This window comes from Peromyscus eremicus, chromosome 8a (genome assembly GCF_949786415.1).
Source record: "Peromyscus eremicus chromosome 8a, PerEre_H2_v1, whole genome shotgun sequence".
Taxonomy (NCBI): Eukaryota; Metazoa; Chordata; class Mammalia; order Rodentia; family Cricetidae; genus Peromyscus; species Peromyscus eremicus.
The window spans coordinates 19,060,886-19,069,484 of NC_081423.1; positions in this window are offsets into that span (position 1 = coordinate 19,060,886).

Here is an 8,599-nt window from a genome sequence, read left to right on the forward strand (position 1 = left end):
TGCTCACGGGGGCCAGAAGAGGCCATCAGCTCCCCTGGGATCTGGAGTTACAGGTCACTGTCAGCTACTTGGCCTGGGTACTGGGACCAAACTTAAGATCTCTGCAAGAGCAATATGTTCTCTTAACCACCAAGTCATCTCTCCAGCCCCTTTCCCTATTTCTTAGCTGGGTTGTTTTCCTACTACTGTGCTGTATGATTCTTTATACACTTTGGATATTAATTTCCTACTAGATAAACAGTTTGAAAATATTTTCCCCAAGTCTATTAGTTGCTGTCAAATCAATACTATTTTCTTAGTCTATGTGATCCTTCTTTTAGGAAACACTAAACTATTGTAATTACTCTGGCCTTATAGTAAGTTTCAAACTGGGTAATGTGGACCCCACAACTTTATTCTTCTTATTCAAAATTGTAACAATTTTAGATCATGGTATGTAAATCTTGAAGCCAGGTGATGTGACCTCTCCAACTTCATTTTTATTTTTATTTTACGTTCAAGAGTATTTGCCTGTATCTATGCATGTACCTATAGAAGCCAGAAGAGCGTGTCAGGTCCCCTAGAACTAGAGTTACAGACAGTTATGAGCCTGCATATGGGTGCTGGGAACCAAACCCGGATCCTTTTCAAGAGCAGCCTGTGCTCTTAACCACTGAGCTATCTCTCCAGTCCTTGCTTTTATTATGCAGAATTACCCATTGTAACCATTTTAGGCCTTTTGTTTGTTTATATAAATTATAGAAGTATCCTGCCAATTTCTTTTTTAAATCATCTGTGGTTTTTATTGGGATTGTATTGGGCATGTTGAGGAAAAGTGACATCATAACCGCACTGACTCTTGCACTACACGAGCACACTTACAGCTCTCTTTTCATAAGGTCTTCGTGGCCACTTTCATCAACATTTTATCAGTTAGTTTTGCCCCTGAGTCATGTTTTTATGCAATTGGAAAGGATGCTGTCTTGTCATTTCAATTCCAGCTTTTTATTGCCAGTTTCTAAGAACTTTGCTTTCATATGATAACCTTCAATCCTAAACCTTACTAACTCTCTTGCTAGGTTGTTTAGGATTTCCTGTTGGTCGTCATGTTGTCTAAAGTCAGAAGTTCATACTTTTTCAAATCCGAGTGTCTTCATGTTTTTCTCACACCATTACACAGATTAGGACCTCCAGAGTGGTGTTGAAATGGGTGGTAGGCTCAGTTCTTCCCTCTTCCCCAGTTCAAGAGGGGAGTGTTCATTCCTTCATTATGTGTACCAGATGTGGAGGGCTGTTTGTAGACTGCCTTCACTAAACTTGAGAATGTTTCTCTTTCCCCAAGCTTCTTGGGAATTTTAACCATGAATGCATGTGAAATTTTGTTAAATGCTTTCTCTAGTCATTCAGATGATACTTCTGTATTATAATTAATATATTAAATGACATCAATTTTCCAGTGTTTAGCCAACTTTCCATACCTTAGATGAATGGCCCTTGTTGTATTTAAGTGACTTTAAAATACTACTCAATTCATTCTGACAATTCAAGAGTTTTAATGATAGATAGTACATATAATTTTTCTGTGTTTTTTTTGGTCTGGTTTAGCAACAGGGTAAATGAATTGGAAAGAGTTCTATCTCTTTCTATTTTGTAGAAAACTTTGTACAAACTGGTGCTTTTGCCACTTAAAGCATCTGGGTGTAAAATCTATTTGTGGGAAGATTGTTAAACTACAAATTCAGTTCTTTAGTGGATATAAGACTGATTCAATTATTTATCTCTTCATGAGTAAGTTTTTGTAGTGTGTGTCTTTCGGAGATTTTTTTTCCTGCTCTATTTAAGTCATTGAATGTTGGCATAAAGTTCTTCATGTTTCTTTATTACTCTTTTGATGTTAGTTGGCTCTATCAGAATATTTCCTGTTTTATTCCAAATATTGATAATTCTCTCCCTTTTTGTGAGTATTATGGCTAGAGTTTTACAAACCCTGCCTTTTCACAGAACCAATTTTATTTCATTGTTTTTTTCAGTTGCAGAAATGTAATGACTTCCGCTCTTTATTCTTTCTTGTGTTTCATTTGGACCTGTCATGCTCTTCTTTTCCTAGGCTGCAAGGCGGAAGCTTAGGTTATTGATTATTGTAATTATTAACCTCCCTTCTTTCCTCCTGTAAGCATGGAATACCTTAATGCTCTTTCTATATACTCCTTTAGTTTTGTTGCACTAGTTATATATTGTATTTTAGTTTTATTTAATTAAAGTATTTTCTCATTTCTTTTGTGATTTCTTCTTTGAATATGGTTTATGAGTTTCCCGTAATTTTCAAAATTTTTGGTGTTTTCTATAATCTGATTTTAATTTCTATTTTAATTCTGTATTGGTCAAAGAATATTTGATATTATTCAATCTTTTTAAATTTATTGAACCTTGATCCATGGCTTATACTGCCTTACTTCTGTCCCAGATTGATTGACATAATACTGTGATTTCTGCTGGTATTGGATGTCAGTTGGGCTTCTGTGGCTGCTTTTGTTTATCAAGTCTCTCATATAGGTTCTTACAGATTCTTGTCTGCTTGGTCTGGCAATTACTGAGGTAGGCAGGAGGCTGATCTCTCTAGTTGTTATGGATTTGTCTCCTTATTTCTGTCTTCACATGTCTTAAAGCTCTGTTGGGCACATACACATTGGGGGTTGTTAAGTTTTCATGATGAAAGAGACACCTTATCATTATGAAATATTTCCTTTGTGTCTGAGATTTTATTTCTCTTAAAACCTACTTTGCATGATGTTATTACAGCTACTCTTGTAGCTGTGACTCTGACTAGAGTTTGCATGGTGTAGTCCTTCTACTTGAAACCTATATGTGGATTTCTTATGACTATCCACAAGTCATGCTTTTTATATTGTTTGACAAGCCAGTGGCTTTAGAATGATTTATTTTGACCATTTATATTTAATGTAATTATCACTGTATAAGTTTGAATCTATGAAGTTTGTTTTCTATTTGTTCTCTTCTTCATTTTATTATTTGAGTATATTGAATGTTATTATTTTATTATTCCTATTTGTTTTTAGCTATATGTCTCCAGTTTATTTTAAAAAGTCTTTGAGACAGGATTTCATATAGCCTACTTTGGCATCAACTCACTAAGTTAGCCAAAGATACTCTTGAGTTTCTGACACCCCTCCCCAACCTCCACTTCTTGAGTAGTATGGTCGTAGGCATATACTACTACAGCCAGTATATGATGTTGGGGAATGAGTCCAGGGCTTGATGCATGCTAGGCAAGCATTCTATAACCTGAGCTAGATCTCCAGCTCTTTGCTTTATATTTTGATGGTTTAGCAAAGTTCTATAGTATATGCCTTTGATTGATCATAGTTTACTTTCAAATATTATATATTTCCCATTAAAAATTGACCTTAAGCAGTGCACTTTCATCACCCCCCTCCAGATATTCTTCCCACTATTCTCATACACTTTATTTAAACTTCTGTCAAGAACCCCATGGTACATGATTGGTTTTCTTTGAGCAATTACCTTTTTGAAAGCATTATCAAGGCAAATTTTTTCTTATAATGAAGCAGACCCTTTAAAGTCCAGTTTGGCAAGTTTTAGTACAAACTGGCATCTCTCCGGTGGCTCTTATGACTGATGCTGCTAGGAATATCCAGGTATGAGTCTTTGGGTTTACACCCCTTTTCCTGATTTTTGTTTCTTTGGGGGCATTTAATAACTAGAATATGGGCGACTTCACAGACTCTATGGGAAACAGCCAAGCCGTTCTCAGTTGTTGGTTTTATTAGCAATAAATGGAGGCTCCAGTATTTCTACTACCTCTTTACCAAAGCTTGGTTACTTCAGTCTTTGATGTTGGCTATTCTCATAATCCTGTAATGCAGTCTCATTCTGATGTAAATTTGTATCTCTCTAATCTAGTGAATAATTCTTTTGAGTATCTTTCTATGTGTTCAGATACTATCTCTATCTCTTCATGTTTTTTAAAGAAGTGTTTCCTCAGTCCTCCACTTGGTGTTGGACTTTTAATTATTGACATATTAAAGATGTTTTCTTTTTTAAAACAAGACACAAATTTCTGCACATTTACTGTTCACCTGGAACAGCTCGACCCAGCTGAGAAAGCCTCATTCCTGCCTCCCCCAAACCCAACCTCTCAGAGAAACTGCCAAAAGTTGAGGTCCACCCAGTTTGTGGAGGACTTGTCATTGCCTTGTGCCTACAGCTCGCTCCACTCCACCCCTCCAAACTCCGCCCTCTCAGAGAAACCGCCCAAGAGCTTACCATAGCTCAAAATGGCCTTGGGGCATGTCACCACCCTGCACCCCTACTGGGTATTTAAACCGCCCCCTTTAGACCTACCATGAGATTTCTCTCCTACTCTCTTTCCCGAGAGTCACCCGGGAGTGCTTTGCGCAGAATAAACCGGGTCCTTTACTTTTTAATTCGGCTTGATTTGGCTTACTGCATCGGCTGAGAAACCTACTACAGGGGATAAAACAACAACAACAAAAACCCTACCATTTAGCTGCTGTTAATCTTTGAGGGGTAGTTTCATTTTATATATTGTATTAGATACCTCTAAAAAAAAAAGTCCTATTTGAGTATTGATTTTTTTATTGTCATATACAAACACATGGTGTGACAGGTGCATTGCTGTATGAATATAGTCTAGCTACTCAGGAGGTTGAAGCAGGGGCATCATTTGGTACATGAGTCTGTGGTCAGCCTGGGCAATGTTGTGAGACCTCAGCTCAAAAGGAAACGCACGTGCGTGGATTTTTAAATGTACACTGTAGTACTGTTCATTATGTATACATTGTTGAACAGCAGATCCCTGGAACCTGTCCATCTTGAAACACTGTCCATCAGATAGAAAGCTCTGCTCCTCCCTTGCCTGGGCATCCAGGCTTTCACGCTCTGTTTTGCTGACTTTGACTAGTTTAGCTTCCCTTGTGCATGGAGTCATGTGGTGGAAGTACTTCTGCGCCTGCTCTATCGCACTTAGCATCATGTCCCCAGGGGCTTTCGTCCTGTAACGTATCACAGGGTACATTGGATTCTTTTCTTGAGTCTCCTTTCTTCTTGTCTCTGAAACAAGCAAAATATTTTTATAGTATGTGCTTTAACATCCTTGTCTAGGAAGTATATCATCTTTGCCATCTCTGGGTCTGTTTCCATTTTATTTTCCTTTTTATCAATCATACCTTCATGTTTTTTAGTCTCTTTTTAAGACTCTTTTAGAGTCTAAGGTACTCTTAGTTCCACTGAAGGTTAATTTTTCTCTGAGGTTTCTACCTTGTGCCATATGCATTATGAGGTCTCTTCACTGGCTCACATGTGTTGACTCTGGGAGGTCCTCAGCCTTCTGGTGTTCGGGCTTTCCTTTCCCATCATTACATACTTTGTTCACACAAACACTCAGTCCTGGCTCCAGGGAAACCCCTTGCAGGTCTCTGGAACTCTGCTGCCCAGACCTCACTTCTCAGGTAGAGAGGCTTACAATCTTAGACACGCTGGCCACTCAGCTCTCTGTCTGCTCAATTCAGAGAGACTTCTGACCTCTCCTCCATCCTGCAGCTTGGAAATAATCTCTTGCCAGTAAGATGGCAGATCATAGCTCACTTCATTTGTTTGTCATGGCAAGGAGCATAGTTACAAGCTTCCAACTTTTCAATATTTGAAAACCACTTTCTTAATAGAGTTCTTTTTTTCTTGCTCATGATGGAGTAAATCTAATTCCCATAGCTCCATCACAGCCAAACGCAGAACTCTCCAGTAGTGTTGGCTGAGAAGTGTAATGCGATCCGACATATATTTTAACACGACAAGACTTCTGGGTTGAAAGTTAGACTGTGGCAGGTAAGGGATGATGGAGGCAAGGAGCTAGGAGTCAACTGCTATAATCCAGGACAAAACCACTTGTGGTAATATTGATAGACAGGGAAGGAAATAGTTGGATTCTGGACTTAGAGAAAAAATAAACAGGATTAGCTGATTGTTTGGATGCTGAGTCAGAACAGAAAAGGGGAGATGAAGGATGCTGGAAGAGTTTTGGCCCAGGTGACCAGAAGGATGGGATGTCATTGGAAAGAACTGTTTTCAGTAGAGTGTTGAGGAGGAATAGTGGAAGAAGGTGTCCAAGAACGAACATTAAGAGACTGTCAGACACAGTGAGGACAGACAATCCTCTCAAGGAGTTTGGTAAATCACATTTGTTAGGTTCAAAGCCCCCTCCTCCAGCTACTCCTTATAATCTGCATTTGTCTGCCCTGTGCTCTCTGGCGCCTCTCATTACTTTCGACTCTCTGCTCTCTCACACTTTGTCATTTCTCATGCTGTGCTCTAGCTCTTGCTGCCTCCCCCACTCTCCCCCGCTCTCCCCCACTCCCCTACTCTCCCACTGTCCCCCACTGTCCTCCACTCTCCCCCACTCCCCTACTCCCCCACTCTCCCCCACTCTCCTCCACTCTCCCACTCCCCTAGCCCTGGCCATGCGTAGTCTGATTTCTTTACTCTCTGCTCTGGATCTTCCCTCTCTCTTACCTACAATAAATACTTTCTCCCTGATGGAATGGTCATGCTGGCAGTTTCTTTACTGACCCCCCTCCCACACCAATTTCATTTCTTAAGGAATTCACAGTCCAGGTAGAATTAGGAAAAACATGTAGAGAGATCATCTCATTAATGCATAATAGAGGCTTCCAGAGTTACAGGTCAAAGAGAGAAGGTTCTAGTATGGGGCAGAGTGGGAATGGGGGGGAGGTTAGGGGGTTGGGGTGAGAGAAATGGATAGATGAGGAAGAACAGAGCTATAAAATGCTTTACATGTGTGTGGTGGTTTGAACAAGAATGGCCCTCATAGGTTCTTATATTTGAATGCTTAGTCATCAGGGAGTGGTATTATTTGAGGATTAGGAAGTGTGGCCTTGTTGGAGTGGGCCTTGTTGGAAGAAGTGTGTTACTAGAGGCAGACTTTGAGGTTTCAAAAGCGCATGCCAGACCCAGTTCTCTCTCTGTCTCTGTCTCTCTGTCTGTCTCTCTGTCTCTCTCTGTCTCTCTGTCTCTCTCTCTGTCTCTCTCTCTGTCTCTGTCTCTCTCTCTCTGTCTCTCTCTCTCTCTCTCTCTCTCTCTCTCTCTCTCTCTCTCTCTCTCTCTTGCTTGTAGATCAGTATGTAGCTCTCAGGTACTTCTCCAGTGCCAGGTCTACATGTGTACTTCCATGCTCTCTGCCATGATGATAATGAACTAAATAAGCCTCAGAAACTGTAAGCAAGCCCCCAATTAAATGTTTTCTTTTATATGAGTTGCCTTGGTCATGGTATTCTTCACAGCAATAGAACTAAGGCATCATGGGTCCCAGCAATGTTGGAGCTTCATGGTTAAGGACCAGGGCAATTGCCCCAGAAGGAAGAGATGGAGAAAGGTGATGCAGGGTGTAGAGAGAAGAGTACGTGGTAAGTTCTCAGATGGCAAACGCCTCAGTGCTTCGTGGAACTTGGACTGGGTCTCTCTAGCTCCATGGAAGGTAGGTAGGGGATTGCTGAAGCAAAGCTGAGCTAGAGAGGGACAGAAACCACAAAGGTCCTTCTGCGCCATGTACATTCTTTTATCCTACCTAGAAAGGCCCGGAACTACACATGAGCAGGAAGTCTAGTTCAAGGCCCAGGAGAGTGGTAGAGGAGGTCTGAGTAAGGGGAGAGGTGGTGAGCACTGGGCAAGCAGGAGCCACAGAGATTGACTTGAAAGGTCTTTATTGTTAGGTCCAACCCCCTACACACACACACACACACACACACACACACACACACACACACACACACAGAGGCACGCACTCACGCAAGCACGCACACATAGTAGTGCCGGTGACATCATCCTAAACGAAAGGACTTTGGCTGTTTACTGGAAAGGTGGGTCTTCTAAGGCAGGTTCCTCTTTCCCTGGAACCTCCATTAACCTTACCCCAAAGGTCAACCACTCTGGCAAGGGCAGCTGGTTCCTGGTTGGTTGAAAACCTCTATCAGCTCAGATCCCCTGTCAGATCAGCTGACTGTCATAGAAAGCCTACTTGCTTTTCAGCCTTTTGGCTCCCCTCCCAGGAGATGGCCTCAGCAGTTTGATCCCCAATAAATTTTTCTTTCTTCCCAGGGAGTGGTCTAGTTCAGTAGTTTCTCCGTGCCATCGCTCATAAGAGGAACAAAATCACAAAGAAAGAGTTTAAAATGACATTTAGGTCATTTTGCCTGGCCCACTCAGTAGATGATGATGCCATTAAGTACACTTGGAAATTTGTACAGTAAAATATCTTGCAGAAATGTGTATGCCTTCAATGAAGTCATGTCTCTAAGGGTTGAGCTGGAGGTGTTTTTGGTCACCAATCTTGGAGGTTTCCATCAACTGTATTTCATATTCTCAATCACAAAAACAAACAAACAAAACTTGTAAAAGCAGGGCGAGGGAGTGCTAATCCCACTGGATGAGAATAAGACCACTACCACAATTTGGGGTCAAATTTGAAGCAAGCTTTAAACAAATACTGGCCAGGATGGTAGACTCCGGCCAGGTCCTTTCTGGGATTCCCAGAAAATGGTGATGCGTT